The following is an 11,353-nucleotide window of genomic DNA, read 5'->3' on the forward strand; positions in this document are numbered from 1 at the left end:
ACAAAAAGAAAATATTAAAAGCAGCAAGGGAAAAGCAACAAATAACATACAAGGGAATCCCCATAACATTATCAGCTGAGTTTTCAGCAGAAAAGAAGGGAGCAGCATGATATATTTAAAATGATGAAACGGAAAAAACTACAACCAAGAATACTCTATCCAGCAAGGCTCTCATTCAGATTTGACAGAGAAATCAAAAGCTTTACAGACAAGCAAAAGCGAAGAGAACTCAGCACCACCAAACCAGCTTTACAAAAAATGCTAAAGGAACTTCTCTAGGCAGAAAAGCCCACAACTAGAAGTAAGAAAATTACAAATGGGAGAGCTCACTGATAAAGGCAAACATACAGTAAAGGTGGGAAACCATCCATACACAAATATGTTATCAAAACCAGCAATTGTGAGAAGAGGGTACAAATGCAGGATGTTGGAAATACATTTGAAATTAAGAGACCAACAACTTAAAACAATCTTGTATATATATAGACAGCTATATCAAAACCTCATGCTAACCACAAACCAAAAATCTACAATAGAGATACCCACAAAAAAGAATCCAAACACAACACTAGTCATCAAATCAAAAGAGAAAAAAAGAGGAAGGGGGGCTTCCCTGGTGGTGCAATGGTTGAGTCCGCCTACCGATGCAGGGGACACAGGTTTGTGCCCCGGTCCGGGAAGATCCCACATGCCGTGGAGTGGCTAGGCCCGTGAGCCATGGCCGCTGAGCCTGCGCATCCGGAGCCTGTGCTCCGCAATGGGAGAGGCCACAACAGTGAGAGGCCTGCATACCGCAAAAAAAAAAATAAGGAGGAAGGGAAGAAGAGAGAACTACAAAACAATCCCAAAACAATTAACAAAATGTCAATAAGAACATACATATCAGTAATTACCTTAAATGCAAATGAATCAAATTACCTTAAATGCAAATGAACCAAAAGACATACACTAGCTGAATGGATACAGAAACAAGACCCATATATATGCTGTCAACAAGAGATCCCCTTCAGATCTAGGGACACATACAGACTGAAAGTGAGGGGATGGAAAAAGATATTCCATGCAAATGGAAATCGAAAGAAAGGTGGAGTAGCAATATCCATATCAGACAAAATAGACTTTAAAATAAAGACAGATGGTTACAAGAGACAAAGGTGGACACTACATAATGATCAAGGGAGCAATCCAAGAAGAAGATAGAACAATTGTAAATATATATGCACCTAACATAGGAGCACCTCAATATATAAGGCAAATGCTAACAGCCATAAAAGGAGGAACCAACAGTAACACAATAATAGTGCGGGACTTTAAGACCCCACTTATACCAGTGGACAGATCATCCAGACAGAAAATCAATAAGGAAACACAAGCCTTAAATGATACATCAGACCAGGTGGACTTAATTGATATTTATAGAGCATTCCAACCAAAAGCAGCAGAATACATATTCATCTCAAGTGCCCATGGAACATTCTCCAGGATAGATCACATGTTGTGCCATAAAGCAAGCCTTGATAAATTTAAGAAAACTGAAATCATATCAAGCATCTTTTCTGACCACTGTGCTATGAGATTAGAAATCAATTACAAGGAAAAAAAACTGTAAAAACACAAACACATGGAGGCTAAACAATATGCTACTAAACAACCAATAGATCACTGAAGAAAATTACCTTAAATGCAAATGAATCAAATTACCTTAAATGCAAATGAACCAAAAGACATACACTAGCTGAATGGATACAGAAACAAGACCCATATATATGCTGTCAACAAGAGATCCCCTTCAGATCTAGGGACACATACAGACTGAAAGTGAGGGGATGGAAAAAGATATTCCATGCAAATGGAAATCGAAAGAAAGGTGGAGTAGCAATATCCATATCAGACAAAATAGACTTTAAAATAAAGACAGATGGTTACAAGAGACAAAGGTGGACACTACATAATGATCAAGGGAGCAATCCAAGAAGAAGATAGAACAATTGTAAATATATATGCACCTAACATAGGAGCACCTCAATATATAAGGCAAATGCTAACAGCCATAAAAGGAGGAACCAACAGTAACACAATAATAGTGCGGGACTTTAAGACCCCACTTATACCAGTGGACAGATCATCCAGACAGAAAATCAATAAGGAAACACAAGCCTTAAATGATACATCAGACCAGGTGGACTTAATTGATATTTATAGAGCATTCCAACCAAAAGCAGCAGAATACATATTCATCTCAAGTGCCCATGGAACATTCTCCAGGATAGATCACATGTTGTGCCATAAAGCAAGCCTTGATAAATTTAAGAAAACTGAAATCATATCAAGCATCTTTTCTGACCACTGTGCTATGAGATTAGAAATCAATTACAAGGAAAAAAAACTGTAAAAACACAAACACATGGAGGCTAAACAATATGCTACTAAACAACCAATAGATCACTGAAGAAATCAAAGTGGAAATCAAAAAATTCCTAGAGACAAATGAAAATGAAAACATGATGATCCTAAACCTATGGGACGCAGGAAAAACTTTTCTGAGAGGGAAGTTTAAAGCAACACAATCTTACCTCAGGAAACAAGAAAAATTTCAAATAAACAACCTAAACTAACACCTAAAGCAACTAGAGAAAGAAGAACAAACAAAACCTAAAGTTAGTAGAAGGAAAGAAATCATAAAGATCAGAGCAGGAATAAATGAAATAGAGATGAAAAAAAATAGAAAAGATCAAAGAAACAAAAAGATGGTTCGAGAAGATAAAAAATTGATAAACCATTAGCCAGTCTCGTCAAGGAAAAAAGGGAGAGGTCTCAATAAAAATGGTTCGAGAAGATAAAAAATTGATAAACCATTAGCCAGTCTCGTCAAGGAAAAAAGGGAGAGGTCTCAATAAAATTAGAAATGAAAAAGACGTTACAGCAATACCACAGAAATACAAAGGGTCATAAGAGACGACTACAAACAACTATATGCTGATAAAATGGACAACCTAGAGGAAATGGACAAATTCTTAGAAAAGTACAGTCTCCCAAAACTGAACGAGGAAGAAACAGAAAATATGAACAGACCAATCACAAGTACTGAAATTGAAACTGTGATTTAACAACTCCCAACAAACAAAAGTCCAGGACCTGATAGCTTCACAGTGAATTCTATCAAACATTTAGAGAAGAGTTAACACCTATCTTTCTGAAACTATTGAAAAAATACCACACAAAAAGTCCAATATCACTGAGGAACACAGATGCAAAAATCCTCAACAAAATACTAGCAGTCCGAATCCAACATTAAAAGGATCATACACCACGATCAAGTGGGATTGATCCCAGGGATACAAGGATTTTTCAATATCTGCAAATCAATCAGTGTGATACACCACATTAACAAATTGAAGAATAAAAACCACCATTCTTTTAAAGGTTGTGCCCTGCCCCCTTCCCTCTTGTTTCATTCACACCTAAGGAAGAAGGAAGATGGCTTGTGCTGAGTATTCTTTTCATCCGTCAAGTCTAGAGGAGCTTGTTGGAGTTCTGCAGAAGGTGCTAAAGGATAACTTTGCTGAAGTCCAGGTCTCTGTAGTTGAGTGCCCTGATTTGACTAAGGATCATTTACCTTTCCTGTAAAAGGCATCTGTGGGAAAACTAGAATTGCAGAAGTAGGAAGTGTGCCTTACTTATTGCCTCTTGTAAATAAAAAAAAAAAAAGTTTATAACCTAAATAAGATTGCAAAAGAAATCCAACTTCCCAGAGCTTTTATTCTTAGAGCAGGAGCAGGCCCATTTCAGACTCTTGGATTCAATTCTGAGTTTATGTCAGTTGTCCAAACAGAAAGTGAACACAAACCTCCAGTGTATTGAAGTTAATTTGCTCGTGTTAACCCTGAAGATGGAGGGTGCCCTACTAGAGAAATACAGTGAGAAGATCATGATTTGGGGTGTGCATTACTGGCTAATCTTTTTCCAGTGAGGGCCAACCTGGAAAGGTCATTGAGATGAAAGCCAAAAGAAGAACTGGAAAACTTAACTTTGTGACTTGTATGAGACAGACTCTTGAAAAACATTATGGAGATAAAGCCTGTGGGGATGGGAGTTACTTTCGTGATTCAGAAGAGGAAAGTGAAGACTCACATTATGCCCACAGAATTGTCTTCCTGCCCATTGAACTCTGATGAAGATGTGAATAAATTGTTGCATTTTTATGAGATGAAGGCTCCTTTGGTCTGTCTGCTGGTTTTTGTCTTCAGAGACCCAGGGTTTGATTTGAGGTTGGAGCACACTTGTTTCAGTCATCATGGAAAAGGTGGACACTACTATTATGACACCACCCCAGATATAGTGGAATAACTTGGATACTTCTTACCTGCAGAGTTTCTGTATTGCATTGACCAATCAAAAGAGACCCATTCTTTTGGGCAAGATTAAATCAACTGATACTCATTTAGAAGAAGAAATAATTAAGGCTGATTGATTAACTCATTAATGGATAGCAATATAAAATCCAAAGGGGTCAGCAAGATGGCAGAGGAGTAGGAGGACATGGAATTCATGTCTCCCCACAAACGCATCAAGAATACATCTACAAATGGAACAGTTCTCACAGAGCACCAACTGAACACTAGCAGAGGACCTTGGATACCTAAAAGGACAAGAAAGATCCCCGTGTAACCAGGTAGATTGAAAGAAAGAAAAAGGGAAAAAGAAGAGGAAGCGGGATGGGAACGGCACCCCTGGGTTGGGGGGAGCTGAAGGAGAGGAGAGGGTCCCACATCCAGGGAAGCCCCCTCATAGACAGGGACATGAATTGGGACAGAAGGGAATTCATGGGCTATTGGAAGAGAGTGCCAACAGCCAAGCAGGACAGAGTGAAACCTACACAGATGGTCTGTGCCACAGCCCTGTGCACCCCAGCCTGAGACAGACAGGTGTCCACTGGTGTGCACAGAGGCTGAGTGCTGGAACATGGGGTTTGGAGAGCAGACCCAGGAGAGGACTTCTGGGAAGAAACAGAAAATATGAACAGACCAATCACAAGTACTGAAATTGAAACTGTGATTTAACAACTCCCAACAAACAAAAGTCCAGGACCTGATAGCTTCACAGTGAATTCTATCAAACATTTAGAGAAGAGTTAACACCTATCTTTCTGAAACTATTGAAAAAATACCACACAAAAAGTCCAATATCACTGAGGAACACAGATGCAAAAATCCTCAACAAAATACTAGCAGTCCGAATCCAACATTAAAAGGATCATACACCACGATCAAGTGGGATTGATCCCAGGGATACAAGGATTTTTCAATATCTGCAAATCAATCAGTGTGATACACCACATTAACAAATTGAAGAATAAAAACCACCATTCTTTTAAAGGTTGTGCCCTGCCCCCTTCCCTCTTGTTTCATTCACACCTAAGGAAGAAGGAAGATGGCTTGTGCTGAGTATTCTTTTCATCCGTCAAGTCTAGAGGAGCTTGTTGGAGTTCTGCAGAAGGTGCTAAAGGATAACTTTGCTGAAGTCCAGGTCTCTGTAGTTGAGTGCCCTGATTTGACTAAGGATCATTTACCTTTCCTGTAAAAGGCATCTGTGGGAAAACTAGAATTGCAGAAGTAGGAAGTGTGCCTTACTTATTGCCTCTTGTAAATAAAAAAAAAAAAAGTTTATAACCTAAATAAGATTGCAAAAGAAATCCAACTTCCCAGAGCTTTTATTCTTAGAGCAGGAGCAGGCCCATTTCAGACTCTTGGATTCAATTCTGAGTTTATGTCAGTTGTCCAAACAGAAAGTGAACACAAACCTCCAGTGTATTGAAGTTAATTTGCTCGTGTTAACCCTGAAGATGGAGGGTGCCCTACTAGAGAAATACAGTGAGAAGATCATGATTTGGGGTGTGCATTACTGGCTAATCTTTTTCCAGTGAGGGCCAACCTGGAAAGGTCATTGAGATGAAAGCCAAAAGAAGAACTGGAAAACTTAACTTTGTGACTTGTATGAGACAGACTCTTGAAAAACATTATGGAGATAAGCCTGTAGGAATGGGAGGTACTTTCGTGATTCAGAAGGGAAAAGTGAAGACTCATATCATGCTGGCAGAATTTTCTTCCTGCCCATTGAACTCTGATGAAGACGTGAATAAGAAAACTTAACTTTGTGACTTGTATGAGACAGACTCTTGAAAAACATTATGGAGATAAAGCCTGTGGGGATGGGAGTTACTTTCGTGATTCAGAAGAGGAAAGTGAAGACTCACATTATGCCCACAGAATTGTCTTCCTGCCCATTGAACTCTGATGAAGATGTGAATAAATTGTTGCATTTTTATGAGATGAAGGCTCCTTTGGTCTGTCTGCTGGTTTTTGTCTTCAGAGACCCAGGGTTTGATTTGAGGTTGGAGCACACTTGTTTCAGTCATCATGGAAAAGGTGGACACTACTATTATGACACCACCCCAGATATAGTGGAATAACTTGGATACTTCTTACCTGCAGAGTTTCTGTATTGCATTGACCAACCAAAAGAGACCCATTCTTTTGGGCAAGATTAAATCAACTGATACTCATTTAGAAGAAGAAATAATTAAGGCTGATTGATTAACTCATTAATGGATAGCAATATAAAATCCAAAGGGGTCAGCAAGATGGCAGAGGAGTAGGAGGACATGGAATTCATGTCTCCCCACAAACGCATCAAGAATACATCTACAAATGGAACAGTTCTCACAGAGCACCAACTGAACACTAGCAGAGGACCTTGGATACCTAAAAGGACAAGAAAGATCCCCGTGTAACCAGGTAGATTGAAAGAAAGAAAAAGGGAAAAAGAAGAGGAAGCGGGATGGGAACGGCACCCCTGGGTTGGGGGGAGCTGAAGGAGAGGAGAGGGTCCCACATCCAGGGAAGCCCCCTCATAGACAGGGACATGAATTGGGACAGAAGGGAATTCATGGGCTATTGGAAGAGAGTGCCAACAGCCAAGCAGGACAGAGTGAAACCTACACAGATGGTCTGTGCCACAGCCCTGTGCACCCCAGCCTGAGACAGACAGGTGTCCACTGGTGTGCACAGAGGCTGAGTGCTGGAACATGGGGTTTGGAGAGCAGACCCAGGAGAGGACTTCTGTTGGCTGTGAGGAGACAGCCTGAGGGGGTGGAAGTGAGGAAATCCGCAACCGGGAATGATTGTGGAGGAAATCTGAACTGCCACAGAAGCAAAGAGCCATAGTTAAGTGATGCATAAGGGGCGAAGCTGCCATTGCAGCCTCTCTCCCCATGTGCCAGCCCCTGCCTCCCCAGGCACTAAGAAGGGCCCCCGCTGGGGCCAGCTCTCCTGTGCCCGTGACTGCTGGCTCCCCCACGTGCCCATCGCCACCACGGCAGACTCATGTGCTCCAGGGCAGCCTCGGGAGCAGACCCCTGTGGGTGGCCCACACACAGAGGTGGGGCTGAAACGACAGCTGAGCCCCAGGGGACATGCAACTAAGGAAGAAAAGCTGAAATCTCTCTTCACAGCTGCACAAACCATGAATTGGCACGCCCATGACTGACCTTGTAAAGTTAGCACCTACAGAACATCTGAATGGACAAAGTTCTCCTGCAGGCAAGGCAGGTCTAGCTTTAGCAGCTATAGACTTTGTGGGCACATACACATGGGGGTTAGGCCGGCCTAGAGTTGGAGCTGCCCCCATAGCATCCACAGCGGGTCCAGATCCATGATTACTGCAATCCTAGGACCTGACTTCAGTAGATCTGTGCTGGTGGCCTGGTGAAAACAACATATGAGAGACACCAGGGCCGATTGCTGGCATACCCACATTTAAGGTGGGGCTGAGGGCAGTGCCAATGAGGGTGTAATCTGAGAGCTCGCACAACAGGTGAAAGGTGACACAACAGAGCAACCCCACAGGTGAACAGCTCCAGAGGAGGAATACTCAGTGGCTTCCTTCCCAGTGGGAGTGCTCCAATCCTGCCTACCTCACAGTGCAGATCAGAAACACAGCTAAGAAGCAGATCTGGGGGCCTCTACTCCAAAAACTAGGGAGCAGAGCCCATCTCTGACAGAGCAGTGACAACCACAGAGTAAAGGGGATGCTCTACTCAATATCCAGTACAGGCTATGGTCACCACAACATCAGTCATACCTCCTATAAAGGGGCTAATGGCCAGAATACACTGAGGAAAGAAGTGGCAGATATCTATACTAAAAACAGCCCTCGCACCAAAAAATATTAAACCCACGCAGGCTACACATGGACATTCCCACATAAAATAGCCCTCCAAGACAGTCTGAGAGTCTGGCATTGGGCAGAAGAACCCCCAGAGTATTTAGCCCCGAAGGCCAGCAGGGCTTGAGGGCAGGAGCTCCACAGGGCTGGAGGAAATGGAGACTCCACTCTTGGAGGGTGCGCACAAGGTCTCACGTGCACTGGGACCCAGCACAAAGCAGTACCTTATAGAAACCTGGATTATACCTACCTAGGGGTCTTAGAGGGTCTCGGGGAGGCGAAGGTCAACTATCACTCACTGTGAAGGCTAGGACACTGAAGGCCCGGGGAATACTGATCAGAGTGAGATCTTTCAGAGGTGCACATTTCAGCACCAAGACCCAGCTTGAGAGCTGGAAAGTCTCAGTCCAAACAACGCCCAAGATAAGGACACAGCCCCACCCATCAGAAGACAGGCTGCCTGAAGTCATACTGAGCTCACAGCCACCTCAAAACACACCCCTTGACACGGCCCTGCCCATCAGAGGGACAAGACACAGCTCCACCCACAGAGGGAAGGCACAGTCTCTCCTAGCAGGAAGCCTACACAAGTCACTGGACCAACCTCACCCAACAGGGAGCAGACACCAGAAACAAGAGGAACTATGATCCTGCAGCTTGTGGAAAGGAGACCCCAAACACAGAAAGTCAGACAAAATTAGTTGACAGAGAAATATGTTGCAAATGAAGGAACAAGATAAAAACCACAAGAACAACTAAATGATGAGGAGATAGGCAATCTACCTGAAAAAGAATTCAGAGTAATGATAGTAAAGATGATCCAAAATCTCAAAAAAAGAGTGGAGGCACAGATCGAGAAGGTACAAGAAATGTTTAACAAGGAGCTATGGACTTCGCTGGTGGCGCAGCAGTTAAGAATCCACCTGCCAATGCAGGGGACACAGATTCAATCCCTGGTCCAGGAAGATCCTACATGCCGTGGAGCAACTAAGCCCATGCGCCACAACTACTGAGCCTGCGCTCTAGAGACTGCAAGGTGCAACTACTGAGCCTGCGTGCCACAACTACTGAAGTCTGCAAGCCTAGAGCCTGTGCTCCGCAACAAGAGAAGCCACCGCAATGAGAAGCCTGTGCGCTGCAACGAAGAGTAGCCCTGGCTCGCCGCAACTAGAGAAAGCCTGCAAGCAGCAACAAAGACCCAACACAGCAATAAATAAATAATTAATTTAAAAACTTATTTATTTAGTTATTTAAAAAACCCATGGAGCAAGAAGATTTAAAGAACAAATAGAGATGAACAATACAATAACCGAAATGAAAAATACTCTAGAAGGAATCAACAGTAGAATAAATGAGGCAGAAGAAAGGATAAGTGAGCTGGAAGACAGAGTGGTGGAAATCACTGCCACAGAACATAATAAAGAAAAAAGAACGAAAAGAAATGAGGACAGTCTCAGAAACCTCTGGGACAATATTAAACACATGAACATTCACATTATAGGGGTCCCAGAATGAGAAGAGAAAGAGAAAGGGCCTGAGAAAATATTTGAAGATGTTATAGCTGAAAACTTGCCTAACATGAGAAAGGAAAAACTCACTGAAGTCCAGGAAGCACAGAGAATCCCATGCAGGATAAACCCAAGGAGGAACATGCTGAGACACATATTAATGAAAATGACAAAAATTAAAGACAAAGAAAAATATTAAAAGCAACAAGGGAAAAACAACAAACAACATACCAGGGAATCCCCATAAGGTTATCAGCTGAATTTTCAGCAGAAACTCTGTAGGCCAGAAGGGAGTAGCATGATATATTTAAAGTGATGAAAGGGAAGAAACTACAATGAAGAATACTCTACCCAGGGACTTCCCTGGTGGTGCAGTGGTTAAGACTCCACCTACCAATGCAGGGGACATAGGTTCGAGCCCTGGTCTGGGAAGATCTCACATGCCTCGGAGCAACTAAGCCTGTGTGCCACAACTACTGAGCCTGTGTGCCACAACTACTGAAGCCCGCACGCCTAGAGCCCATGCTCCACAACAAGAGAAGCCACCACAATAAGAAGACTGCACACTGCAATGAAGAGTAGCCCCCACTCACTACAACTAGAGAAAGCCCAGGCGCAGCAATGAAGATCCAACGCAACCAAAAATAAATAAAATAAATAAATTTTTTTTTAAAAAAAAGAATACTCTACCCAGCAGAGCTCTCATTCAGATTCAACAGAGAACTCAAAAGCTTTATAGACAAGCAAAAGCTAAGAGAATTCAGCACCACCAAACCAGCTTTACAACAAATGTTAAAGGAACTTCTCTAGGTGGGAAAGAGACCAGCAACTTAAAACAACCTGGTACATATATACACTGCTAAATGAAAACCTCACGGGAAATGAAAACCCAAAACTACAATAGATACGCACACACAAAGGAAAAAGCAACCCAAACACAGCACTAAAGATAGTGATCAAACCACAAGAGAAGAGAACAAAAGAGGAAGGGAAGAAAAAAGACCTACAAATCCAAAACAATTAAGAAAATGGCACTAGGAACATACATATTGATGATTACTTTAAATATAAATGGATTAAATGCTCCAACCAAAAGACACAGATGGGCTGAATGGATACAAAAACAAGATCTGTATATATGCTGTTTACAAGAGACCCACTTCAGATCTAAGGACACATACAGACTGAAAGTGAGGGGATGGAAAAAGATATTCCATGCAAATGGAAATCAAAAGAAAACTGGAATAGCAATACCTATATCAGATAAAATAGACTTTAAAATAAAGACTGTTACAAGAAACAAGGAAGAACACTACATAATGATCAAGGGAGCAATCCAAGAGGAAGATATAACAATTGTAAATATATATGCACCCAACACAGGAGCACCTCAATATATAAGGCAAATGCTAATAGCCATAAAAGGAGAAATCAACAGTAACACAATAATAGTGGGGGACTTTAATAACCCACTTAAACCAATGGACAGATCATCCAGACAGAAAATTAATAAGGAAACACAAGCCTTAAATGACAGATTAGACCAGATAGACTTAATTGATATCTATAGGACATTCCATTGAAAGCAGAATACACATTCATCTCAAGTGCACATGGAACAT

General features: G+C 41.9%; 2 pseudogenes; both read left to right on the plus strand.

Moving 5' to 3' along the window:
- Nucleotides 1-3,477: 3,477 nt before the first annotated feature.
- On the plus strand, nucleotides 3,478-4,425 carry LOC112066991 (ester hydrolase C11orf54 homolog; annotated as a pseudogene).
- A 1,005-nt stretch (nucleotides 4,426-5,430) lies between these two features.
- LOC102976542 (ester hydrolase C11orf54 homolog) lies at nucleotides 5,431-6,547 on the plus strand (annotated as a pseudogene).
- Nucleotides 6,548-11,353: the final 4,806 nt, after the last annotated feature.

Source organism: Physeter macrocephalus, chromosome 16 (genome assembly GCF_002837175.3).
Source record: "Physeter macrocephalus isolate SW-GA chromosome 16, ASM283717v5, whole genome shotgun sequence".
NCBI classification, from domain to species: Eukaryota; Metazoa; Chordata; class Mammalia; order Artiodactyla; family Physeteridae; genus Physeter; species Physeter macrocephalus.